The sequence below is a fragment of the Erythrolamprus reginae genome, chromosome 3 (genome assembly GCF_031021105.1).
Source record: "Erythrolamprus reginae isolate rEryReg1 chromosome 3, rEryReg1.hap1, whole genome shotgun sequence".
Classification (NCBI taxonomy): domain Eukaryota; kingdom Metazoa; phylum Chordata; class Lepidosauria; order Squamata; family Dipsadidae; genus Erythrolamprus; species Erythrolamprus reginae.
The window spans coordinates 236,282,040-236,295,188 of record NC_091952.1 but is presented as its reverse complement, the minus strand read 5'-3'; positions in this window follow the sequence as shown (position 1 = coordinate 236,295,188).

Here is a 13,149-nt window from a genome sequence, read left to right as displayed (position 1 = left end):
CTTCACCCGTCGGTCAAGGAGGCTATTTGGCGGGGCGAGTACGTGGATCTCTTTTCGCTTTTGAACCGTGAGGTTCCCAAGCAGGAGAAAGAGATTGTCCCGGGGGAGAAAACAAAGAAGACCAAGGTAACGAAATGCTTCAGCTCCTGGCTGTATGCCTTTCTTACCTATGGGTCGGTAGTGATCCAACGGCAGCCGGCTATGGCCTCTGCCATGTTTAAGTATATAGACTTAATTGCCAGGGCCCACTTTGAATATAAGGGCACCATCTGGCGCCATTATGATAAGGGTTTCCGCATGAGGATGTCTGTGGAGCCCAACTTGCCGTGGGATATGGTGGTCCCGGACCTGTGGTTCCGGGCCACGCATATGTCCGGGAAGGAAGGGTGTGAGCGCACGGATAGTGGGCACTTTATGGAGGAGGAGCCCGGCGCGGCTTCGCCGGCCAAGGCGACTCCTGGTGTGGCTGGCAAGGGGGCCTCGCCCGCTTGTCATGAGTTTGCTGCCAAAGGGGCGTGTTTTCGTCCCTTTTGTAAGTACAAGCATGCCTGCGGGAATTGTGGGGGGTCCCACGCGGCTTCAGTCTGTCCCCGCCCCAAGAAAGGGGCGGAGAAGAAGGGCGGGGGTCCAGGAAAACCTCCCCCACCAGCTGGGGGAAAAGGGGCCCAGCCCAATTAATGTTTCTGTGCTTGAGGGTTGGTTGATCGACTACCACCCTCGCCCGAGAGCCGAGTTGCTCTTGAGGGGCTTCTCCGAGGGATTTAGGATCCCTTATGTGGGTATTAGGAGGGCCTTCATGTCCGACAACCTCAGGTCGGTTGTCGGACATGAAGACATTGTACGGGCTAAGATTCGAAAGGAGGTGGCTGAGGGCAGGGTCCTTGGGCCCTTCCCGGAGCCGCCCTTTCCGAATCTTCGTGTGTCCCCCTTAGGTGTGGTCCCCAAAAAGGCGAGTGGTGAATTTAGGTTGATTCACCATTTGTCTTTTCCGAAAGGGGAGTCAGTGAATGACTTCATTCCTGACGAGCTTTGTTCCGTCCGGTACGCATCCTTTGATGCGGCCGTGGCTATGGTTAGGGAGTGCGGGGTGGGAGCCCTTATGGGTAAATGCGACATTAAGTCGGCATTTCGGCTCCTCCCCATTCACCCAGGCGACTTCGAGCTGCTGGGCTTCCATTTCGAAGGTGGGTTTTACGTGGATAGGGCATTGCCGATGGGCTGCTCTATTTCCTGCTCCCTCTTTGAGAGCTTTAGTACCTTCCTCGAGTGGGTGCTCAGGAGGCGGAGTGGCCTGGGGTCTGTCGTTCATTACCTTGATGATTTCTTGGTGGCCGGGCCTGCGCAATCGGAGCAATGCTTTGCTTTGATGCGGGACTTCGAAGCCCTTTGTGCTCAATTGGGGGTGCCTTTAGCCTCCGAGAAGACCGAAGGCCCTGCCACCAGGATTACCTTCCTGGGTATTGAATTGGATTCAGTGGAGCAATCTTCCAGATTGCCCCTGGATAAGTTGATTAAAATCAGGTCCAAGCTTGAGGCGGTCCTGGGCTGCAGGAAGGTTACTCTTCGGCAGCTCCAGGAGTTGGCTGGGATTCTTAATTTTGCCTGTCGGGTAGTGGTGCCTGGTAGGGCTTTTTCTCGCCGGTTGTATGATGCGATGAAGGGGCTAAGTTTGCCCCACCATCGTACCCGCTTATGTGCAGGGGTCAGGGCTGACCTCTGCGTGTGGCGGGAGTTTTTGGAACGTTTTAACGGGTTGTCGTTTTGGCGGCAGGAGCTTCTTTTGGAAGCGGAGCTGCAGCTGTGTTCCGACGCCGCAGGGACTTGCGGTTTTGGGGTAGTGTTAGGTGACCAGTGGTGCTGGTCGGCATGGCCTCCGGAATGGAGTGCCTGTTCATTGGTTAAGGACTTAACTTTTTTGGAGCTTTTCCCCTTAATAGTGGCCTTAGAGCTCTGGGGGGAGCAGTTCAGGGATAAGACTGTGCATTTTTGGTGTGACAATCTAGCGGTTGTCCATGTTGTGAACGCCCTGTCCTCTAAGAGTGACAGGGTGATGCGGCTTGTCTGCCATTTTGTGCACAGGTCCTTGTCTTTGAACGCCTTGTTTTTGGCTAGGCACGTCCCTGGTTTAGATAACGGGGTGGCTGACGCCTTGTCCCGTGGTCAGTTGTCCAGGTTTCGGACCCTGGCCCCGTGGGCCCGAGAGTCGCCGGAGGTGTTTCCAGCCCACCTGTGGAGCCTGGGCGGGCTCTCGAGAGCTGGAGAGACGAGGCCTCCAGGGCGATCGCCTTATCGGTAGCTCCTAGTACCCTGCGAGCTTATCAGCGTGCAGGTAAGGAGTTTGGGGATTTCAGGCTGGGTAAGGGTTACCCCCATTGCTGGCCTGCCCCGGTTGAGCACCTGGCTGAATTCTGTGTCCTGCTGAAGGGGCGTGGCCTTTCAGTGAGGACTATCAGGGCTAGGTTAGCCGGCCTCGCCTTTCTGTCCAAGGCGGGGGGGTTTGGTGATTTTACGGGTGATTTTCGCATCCGGAGGATGCTGGAAGGTTGGGTGAGGGAGCGACAGGGGTTTCCCGCTGACACTCGTCGGGCCCTGACGGTTCAGCAGCTGTCTCTGATTAATCAGACATTTGGCAGTCTGTGCGCCTCTCCTTACGAGGCTCGGCTGTTCAGGGCAGCGACTTGCGTTATGTTTTTTGGGGCCCTCAGGGTCAGCGAGGCAATGGCCTCCTCGCAGTCTGACTTGTCGCTCCGCGCCTTCCAGCTCGCTGATCTGTCCTTTAGACAGGGGGGTGTCTCTCTTTTGGTGAGACACTCCAAGACAGATCAGTTACACAGAGGGGTTAGACTTGAACTTAGTGCAGCCACCGATAAGTCTGTTTGCCCGGTGGCTGCTTTGCAGCAATTTTGTGTTTTGCGCGGGTCGGGGCGTGGGTACCTTTTTATACACCAGGATGGTTCCCCCCTGACCCGGTATCAATTCTGGGCGATAGTGTCTAAGGCTATGTCTCAGGTAGGCATGGATCCCGCCGGCTATGGAACGCATTCGTTCCGTATCGGCGCCGCCACTAGCGCGGCACTTTCTGGTCTCCCGGCCCAACGGATTCAGGAGATCGGCCGCTGGCGGTCAGCGGCATATTTGGGTTATGTCAGGCCCGCTGAGGATCCGGGGCAGGGTTTAGGCTAGGTAACCCCTCTGTGTGTGTCCTCTTCCAGGTTCCCAGTCCAGGCAGAAACCGACGGCGCTGCTGTGTGGCCACAGCATGGTCTTCTGGGCCGGCCGCTCAGCAGCCAGAAGTGCCATCGGGACCCAGCGGTCGTTGGGACGGTGGGTCAATGTTGTTTGGATGGGCCGGAGGGGTATGCGGTGGGAGGGCCTCCTACCGACGCTGCTGGGTACGCAGCATCTCAGGGCGGTACCCGGCGCTGCTGGGCGGGCGGCTACCCAGGGTCGCGCCCAGATGGGACTGGGTGGTCGGCAGCCCATAGCCGCACCCAGATGGCTGGTCTTGCACCTCGGTGGCAATGACCTATGCCTGCTTGGCAGTCTACCGTTGATCGTCCAGGCGCGCGAAGACCTGCGGCGGCTTCGCACGTTATGGCCCACCACGCAAGTGGTGTGGTCAGAGATCCTCCCACGGATCGTTTGGAGGGACGCCATTTCCCTTAGGGCCATCCACCGGGTTAGACGTAGGGTGAATAAGGCCGTGGGAAAAACTGTCAAAGAATTAGGGGGGATTGTAGTTGCCCATCCCCTCATCACTGTAGATCGGCCGTGGCTTTACCGGGCCGATGGCGTTCACCTGTCAGAACAGGGGAACGCCATTTTCTTACAGGACCTGCAGAGGTCTCTGCGTGAGCTGGCGCAGATAGAGGGGGGAGTCGGGGGGCCAAGATAGAGATCTGACCCCCGCTCCGTGGCAGGTTAGGGGCGGAAATCTGGGTGGTTTCAGCAACTGCGCGTTCTCCCTTGGGCATCTTTGGGGATGATTGACAGGTTCTCTCCAAGACCATGGTGGGTGCTACCTGCGCACTTGGGGGGAACCTGTCTTTGGGTCCCGCTATTGAAGTCCCAGGGTAGGGGTGAGCCGGCGGGACCCCCCTCATGCGAGTGTATGGCAGGGTCTCAGGTGAGGGAGAGGTCCCTCACCTGGACCAGCATCGATTACGCCCATAGTTGCCCAGGAATGTTGACCTTTTACGTCATTTCCGCCCCGGAAGTGTTTGTTTGACCCTGCAGGTCCATTTGGTTCCGGGTCATAGTTAAGTATGTTGATTATGCAAATTTATGCTAATTCATGCTAATTTAATTAACAAATTATGCAAATTTATTATAATAAAAATGACCCAAGTTTAAATCCAGCTCTTGTGTCCGAGTCGTTACTCCGTCTCTTCTGCAATAACGCCGGCTGACTTACCGGCCCCACGGCGATGTTGCTGAAGGGCCGGGCAGACTCGGACCCTTCAGATGGCGGCCGCCATCTTGTTTTCGGCCGAAATCTCGCGAGACGAGATTTCGGCCGGGAATGCCCTGCCCACGTGGCTGGGCATGACGTCGGGTCCGGGCGGGGCCTGCTGGCCCTATTTAAGGGGCAGCAGGCCGGGAAGCAGCCTTTTCGCCCGGACCTGGTTGCCTGAGCAGACACCCACCCGCCCTTCCCTATTTTGCAGTGTGCCTCGGGGTCGCCTGCGGGGGCCGAATGGGAATTTTTTGCAGCCTCGCCCATTAGGCCAGGCTGTTTTTTCGCCCATTCCACACTGGGGAGATGGATGTGCGGTTAGGGGGTGTATGCATTTAATTAGGTTAATTGGCTTACCTCTGGTCATTGGGTAGGCAGGTTAGGGGCGGAAATCTGGGTGGTTTCAGCAACTGCGCGTTCTCCCTTGGGCATCTTTGGGGATGATTGACAGGTTCTCTCCAAGACCATGGTGGGTGCTACCTGCGCACTTGGGGGGAACCTGTCTTTGGGTCCCGCTATTGAAGTCCCAGGGTAGGGGTGAGCCGGCGGGACCCCCCTCATGCGAGTGTATGGCAGGGTCTCAGGTGAGGGAGAGGTCCCTCACCTGGACCAGCATCGATTACGCCCATAGTTGCCCAGGAATGTTGACCTTTTACGTCATTTCCGCCCCGGAAGTGTTTGTTTGACCCTGCAGGTCCATTTGGTTCCGGGTCATAGTTAAGTATGTTGATTATGCAAATTTATGCTAATTCATGCTAATTTAATTAATAAATTATGCAAATTTATTATAATAAAAATGACCCAAGTTTAAATCCAGCTCTTGTGTCCGAGTCGTTACTCCGTCTCTTCTGCAACAAATGATACATAACCTTTCCCATCAGAGTATGTTTGTGTGTGCGTGTGTGTATTGATTTATAATTATAATTAAGTCCAAAATGTAAGTTAATAAGTGGGACAGTTATTAAGAGAGTTTTGCCTTATTTTATGTGTTACATTAGTAACACAATTGTGAAATGAAATTGGCTTTCCTGTTCATTTTGCTTGTAAGACCTTTGGAGAAGATAATGACATGATTCTAGGACACTGCAAACATCATAAATATGAGTCAGTTACAAAGTATATGAATTTTGATCACATGAGTATGGGGATGCTGCAATGGTCATAAGTAGGAAAACCATTCATAAGTCACTTTTTTCAGTGCCATTGTAACTTCAAATGGTCAATAAATGAATTGTTTTAAGTCAAGGACTACATGCATGTGTAGCTGTGTCCATGTTTGGCTAAATCTTTGTGCTGCATAGCTGAATATTAAAGAATCTATTAAGAAAGATAAAGAATTTCCAACTTCCTGAATTAATACCCTGTTTTCCCCAAAATAAGACATCCTCTGATAATAAACCCAATTGGACTTTGGAGTGCATGGCAATAAGGCCAAGTGCTTATTTCAGGGTTCAAAAAAATATAAGACAGGGTCTTATTTTTGTAGAAGAGATGTGGCTGTCTAGCCCTTTGGTTATATGGAGTCCAGTGATGGGCTCCTATGGGTACGGCCAGGTACGCAGAACCAGTAGATTTTTTTTCTTTCTTTTTTCCCCCTTTTGGGCTCTATTTTTCCTATCATAGTAAATGAGCTTGAATGTGTATAAGTTTAGAAGAGCTGTGTGTGCTCTTTTAAACTACACACAGTTTATATAGTAGATAATATAGAAACATAGAAACATAGAAGACTGACGGCAGAAAAAGACCTCATTATCCATCTAGTCTGCCCTTATACTATTTTCTGTATTTTATCTTAGGATGGATATATGTTTATCCCAGGCATGTTTAAATTCATTTATTTATTTATTATTTATTTATTTTATTAGTTGGACTTGTATGCCGCCCCTCTCCGAAGACTCGGGGCGGCTCACAACAAGTAAAAACAGTCACAACAATCCAATTAATTAAAATATTTAACGATTTAAGAAAAACCCCATGTAATAGCAAACACACACACAAGCATACCATGTATAAATTAACATGCCCAGGGGAGATGTTTAGTTTCCCCATGCCTGACGGCAAAGGTGAGTCTTAAGGAGTTTTCGGAAGGCAGGAAGAGTAGGGGCAGTTCTAATCTCCGGGGGGAGTTGGTTCCAGAGAGCTGGCGCCGCCACAGAGAAGGCTCTTCCCCTGGGACCCGCCAACCGCCATTGTTTAGTTGACGGGACCCGGAGAAGGCCCACTCTGTGGGACCTAATCGGTCGCTGGGATTCGTGCGGCAGGAGGCGGTCTCGGAGATATTCTGGTCCGATGCCATGAAGGGCTTTAAAGGTCATAACCAACACTTTGAATTGTGACCGGAAATTGATCGGCAGCCAATGCAGACTGCGGAGTGATGGTGAAACATGGGCGTACCTAGGTAAGCCCATGACTGCTCTCGCAGCTGCATTCTGCACGATCTGAAGTTTCCGAACACTTTTCAAAGGTAGCCCCATGTAGAGAGCATTACAGTAGTCGAACCTCAAGGTGATGAGGGCATGAGTGACTGTGAGCAATGAGTCCCGGTCCAGATAGGGCCGCAACTGGTGCACCAGGCGAACCTGGGCAAACGCCCCCCTCGCCACAGCTGAGAGATGGTTTTCTAATGTGAGCTGTGGATCGAGGAGGATGCCCAAGTTGTGGACCCTCTCTGAGGGGGTCAATAATTCCCCCCCCCAGGGTAGATGGACGGACAGATGGAATTGTCCTTGGGAGGCAAAACCCACAGCCACTCCGTCTTATCCAGGTTGAGTTTGAGTCTGTTGACACCCATCCAGGCCCCAACAGCCTCCAGGCACCGGCACATCACTTCCACCGCTTCGTTGACTGGGCATGGGGTGGAGATGTAAAGCTGGGTATCATCGGCATATTGATGATACCTCACCCCATGTCCTTGGATGATCTCACCCAGCGGTTTCATGTAGATGTTAAATAGCAAGGGGGAGAGGACCAACCCCTGAGGCACCCCACAAGGGAGAGACCTCGGAGCCGACCTCTGACCCCCCACTAACACCGACTGCGACCGGCCAGAGAGGTAGGAGGAGAACCACTGAAGAACAGTGCCTCCCACCCCCAGCCCCTCCAACCAGCGCAGAAGGATACCATGGTCGATGGTATCGAAAGCCGCTGAGAGATCGAGGAGCACCAGGACAGAGGATAAACCCCTGCCCCCGGCCCGCCAGAGATCATCCTTCAATGCGACCAAAGCGGTTTCCGTGCTGTAACCGGGCCTGAAACCTGACTGCTGGGGACCTAGATAATCAGCTTCTTCCAAGGACAGCTGGAGCTGGAGTGCCACCACCTTCTCGACAACCTTCCCCATAAAGGGAAGGTTGGAGACTGGATGATAGTTGTTAAGTACGGCTGGGTCCAGGGAGGGCTTCTTGAGGAGGGGGCACACAAGTGCTTCTTTATAGAGTGATGGAAAAACTCCCCTCCCCAAGGAAGCGTTGGTAATCTCCTGGGCCCAGCTCCATGTCACCTCCCTGCTGGCCGAGACCAACCAGGAGGGACACGGATCCAGTAAGCAGGTGGCAGAACTCACAGCTCCGATGGCCTTGTCCACTTCATCAGGTGTCACCAGATCAAACTCTTCCCAGACAGGTGGACAAGTACGTGCCCCAGTCACCTCGACTGACTCGTTGTCAGTCGACTCTGTTTTACAATTGGAGTCGAGGTCGGCCCGGATCTGAGCGACTTTATCAGCGAAAAACGTATTAAACTCCTCGGCACTACTCTGCAAGGGCTCCCCAACTCCCCCTTTACTGTGGATTTACCAACCACATCTGCTGGAAGTTTGTTCCAAGGATCTACTACTCTTTCAGTAAAATAATATTTTCTCATGTTGCTTTTGATCTTTCCCCCAACTAACTTCAGATTGTGTCCCCTTGTTCTTGTGTTCACTTTCCTATTAAAAACACTTCCCTCCTGGACCTTATTTAACCCTTTAACATATTTAAATGTTTCGATCATGTCCCCCCTTTTCCTTCTATCCTCCAGACTATACAGATTGAGTTCATTAAGTCTTTCCTGATACGTTTTATGCTTAAGACCTTCCACCATTCTTGTAGCCCGTCTTTGGACCCGTTCAATTTTGTCAATATAGTTTTGTAGGTGAGGTCTCCAGAACTGAACACAGTATCCCAAATGTGGTCTCACCAGTACTCTATATAGCGGGATCATAATCTCCCTCTTCCTGCTTGTTATACCTCTAGCTATGCAGCCAAGCATCCTACTTGCTTTCCCTTCCGCCTGATGTATATTGTTCTGTGCCTGTGTGTAATATGTATGTACACATATGGCATATATACACAAAAATAAATAGTATATTTTGGATGTTCAATAATAGTAAGGGAAATTGTTTCTGAGGCGAGGAGAATCCAGGCACCCTAACCCTAACCCTTGACGTGAGTGATGTCAAGTTGGCCATCTTTAAGCCATCACATGACCTTTAAGCCACTCCCCGTTCACATGATCATCAAGCCACTCCCACCTGGTCACATGGCCAGCAAACTACACCCACAAAATAAGCCATACCCACAGTGTGGTAGTAAAATGTTTTGCAGCCCTTCACTGATGGAGTCCATCTAAGTTAAAATCTTGTTACCAAGATTTTGTTTCCGTTCACGACACACTGGATGGAAACTAATCAAGGTGAGAAGAACAAGCTGGAAACTTCCTAACAATGAAGACAATTAATCAGTGGAACAGTTTGACTTCAGAAGTTGTCTGATGCTTCATCACTGGAGATTTTTAAGAAGAGACTGGGCAGTCACTTGTCTGAAATGGTATAGTATCTCCCACTTGAGCATGGAGCTGGATTAGAAAACATCCAAAGTCCCTTCCAGCTACATTCTGATAACAATAAACAGAAAAAGCATGGAAAAAAGGGGACTGACTTTCTTCAATTGTGAATCTGATATAAAGAAGCAAAATAATATAGATACCTTTGTTATACTCAATGCTATTTCCACAGGGACTGTTTAATATAGAGATGACATTGCATATATTTGAACTGATCTATGATAGAAAAATATGCACTAAATAAAACAGCCACCATTGACTATTTGTGAAACAGTCTCCTTGTGTGGGGATGAATTATCCAGCAGTTGAAAAGAAAAGAAAGAAAAGAAAAGAAAAGAAAAGAAAAGAAAAGAAAAGAAAAGAAAAGAAAAGAAAAGAAAAGAAAAGAAAAGAAAAGAAAAGAAATATTTCAGATAACTGGTTCGCCTGCAGCTTCAGCTAAGACCTACATGAAATTTAAATGTAATAACATTGTAAAATTTACAGTCTCTCTCTCTCCATCCATCCATCCATCCATCCATCCATCCATCCATCCAGGTTTTCTATTTATTCAAAGAAAGCCTCAGTGATTTCATATGCTGCAGTTGCAGAAAGAATCCCAATTTAGCAGGCACAAAATTTCACATCAGGACTGGACCTTCCCTCTGCTTTTTCAGAACAGACTGTGACTTTTTAAAATGATTGCCATTGACATTCTGATAGCTTCTAATGAACATGAAGCATTGTCAGAGGTGCTGCTCAGAGAAGACTGAAAGACTGTCAGCTTTTTGACCAAACAGGAACAGAGCCAGAATAATTAATTCTATTTTACTGTAAGGTTATATTAACAGAATCTTGCAAGTCTGAAAGTACATTTCCCCTGTCACTTTTACAGCCTGGGAAAGGAGGGATCCTTCTGAGATTTCTCCCCCTCTCCTTTGCTACTGCTGTGGGGTAAGTTGTCTTTTATCTGACTATTCCCAAGGCTGCATCTCTTCACTTTGTCTCCAAAGCTGTTACAGATTACAGACCTTGTAGGTCACCTAGTCCAACCCTTCACCCAAACAGGAGACCCTACACCATTTCTACAAATGGTACTCTAATATCTTCTTGAAAGTCTCAAGTGATGAAGCTCCCACAACTTCTGAAGGCAAGATGTTTTATTGGTTGATAGTTCTCACTGTCAAAAAGTTTCTCCTTAGTTCCAAGTTGAATCTCTCCTTGTTCATTTTCCATTCATTATTTGCAGCAGAGGCGGAGTAACGACACAGACACAAAGAGCTGGATTTAAAATGGGTCATTTTTATTAATTAAATTTGCATAATTTATTCATTAAATTAGCATAAATTTAACTATAACCCTAACAAGGACCTGCAGGGTCAAACAATTGCTTCCGGGGCGGAAAATGACATCAGAAAAACCTCCGGGGCAACTTAAGGGGGTAGCTCCATGCTGATCCAGGTGAAGGGCCCCGCCCTAACCTGGATTTCTGCCATGCACTTGCATGTGGGAGGTCTCGCCGTCTAACCCTTACAAGGGGAAATAAATGGGTGGGACCCAAAGACAGGTTCCCCCCAATTGCTCAGGCCATTAGCACCATGAGCCTTTGGAGAGAACCTGTCAATCATCCCCAAAGATGCCCAATGGAGAACACGCAGTTGCTAAACACCACCCAGTTTTCCGCCCCTAACCTGCCTACCCAAATGACCAGAGGTAAGCCAATTAGCCTAAACAGGGGGGCAAAGCACCCCCTAACTGCATATCCGTCACCACAGTGTGGAATAGGCAAAAAAATGGTCGCAGAAAATACTGAGACCGCCAAAAATTTCTATTCGGCCCCCGTAAGGGCGACCCACAGTGGCACACTGAAAGATAGGGAGGGCGGGCGGGTGTTCGCTCTGTCGTCGTCGGGGCAAAAAGGAGGCCCAAAGCCTGCACAGCGCTTTTATAAGGCTGGCAGGCTCCGCCCCCAATGACGTCATCGGCTATGGCCGATGCTTCTAGAAATGGCCGAAATCTCACAAAATCTCGTGAGATCTCAGCCCCAAGATGGCGGCTACGCCGCAGGGCCATGTCTCCCTGGCCCTGCGGCAAATCCGGGCCGGGGGCTGAAGCCAGGCATTCTTGTCTGATCTTCAGGTCCTTTGGAAAATAGCTTGACAGCTTTCTCTCTGTGGCAACCCCTCAAATATGGGAATGCTGTTATCATGCCTACCCTGGTCCTTCTCTTCACTAGTGTAGCCATGCCCAGTTCCTGTAATGGTTCTTCATAAGTTTTAGTTTCCAGTCCCCTAATCATTGTAGTTGCTCTTCTACGAAGTTTTTCTAGAGTATCAACATATTTTTTATATGTGGTTTCCAAAACTGGATGCAATACTCTAGGTGTAGTCTTACTAGGGCTTCATGGAGTAGTTTTAGTACCTCACTCGATCTTAATTGCATCCCTCTGTTAATGCAATTTAGGATTGCATTGGCTTTTTCAGCTGCCACTGCACACAGCCAGTTCATATTTAGTAGTTGTCCACTAAAAGTCCAAGATCTCTCTCACAGTTACTGCTGTTAAGACTGGTTTCACTCAGTTTATATGTGTACTTTTGGTTTTTCTTGCCTAAAGGCAGGGCTTTACTTTTCTCTACATTGAATTTCACTTTCTTAGATAGGGCCCAGGCTTCAAGTCTGTCAGGATCCATCTGGACCTTGAGCCTATCTTCTAGGGCTGCGATGGCAAACCTCTGGCATGTGGAACCATATTTGAGGGCACATGAGGCAGGAAAGGCTCCAGAGCCAGTGGATGGTGAAAAATGAACCCAACGGGCCTACCGGAAGTTCATTTCTGCACTTATGGTAGGCCGGGAGGGACCATTTTTGCTATTCATAGGCTCTAGAGCCTTTCCTGGGGAGAATGAAAAATGGCACAATGGGCCTACTGGAAGTCCAGAGACTTCAGTGAGGTCTGCGTGAATATGTGTGGGGAAAACGTGTGTATGCATGAGTACTGAACCTAAGACAGAACCTTGTGTTACCCCACTGCTTACTTCCATGTAGACTTACACCCATTGAGGACTACTCATTGAGTATAGTTTGTCAGCCAGTTGTGAATCCATCTGGCAGTGATATGTCACTTTTTTCTAGCTTACCAAGAAGTAGGTTGTGGTCAACTTTGTTGAATGTTTGCTCAGATCTATTATGTCTAGTATTTTGCTGGTCTACTAATTTACATCCCTACGATTACAAAGACCAACAGACCACAATAGCGAACATATTATCCAAGTAGCTATCCTTACTGAGCAAGGAAGATTCAACAGAGGGATATCAACAAAACTAGGGAATGACCATAATTTACAGATAGGGCACAGAAAGATCTAAAATGTCAGAAGGGAAAAAAATATCCAATGAATGAAAGGCAAAAGTGGAGAAAGTTAATAGATTGCTCAGCTGCCTAGCTGAAACTTTGAAAACTTATTAAAATGTACATGAAGAATCCAAATTATGAAGAATGAAAAGGCAGCAAAGCGATATTCACCCGTTACAGGATTTAGTATAATATTATGGCATAATATTATAACAATGTGATGGAAATGGTACAGCCAGGGAAGGATGGATACATACCCTCTGATGATTAAGTTTAGAAATGTATTAGTCTAAAAGAGATTTGGAGCTTTGTTTCAAATTTCCCATGTTAAGAAGCAACATAACTGACATTAAAAGCAGTTCGCACATAAATTCCATGAAGCTGTCTTTGGAATAATTTGTAAAGCTCCATTCCTGATTTTAAAATGCTACGTAGATCCAGAAATCCTACCATAAAGAGTAACCTATGCATCAAGAAACCAGAGAGTTTCTTAATCTGCTAAAGAAATTGGGTATTTTGTCTCTTAGAAGAGAAAGAGCTT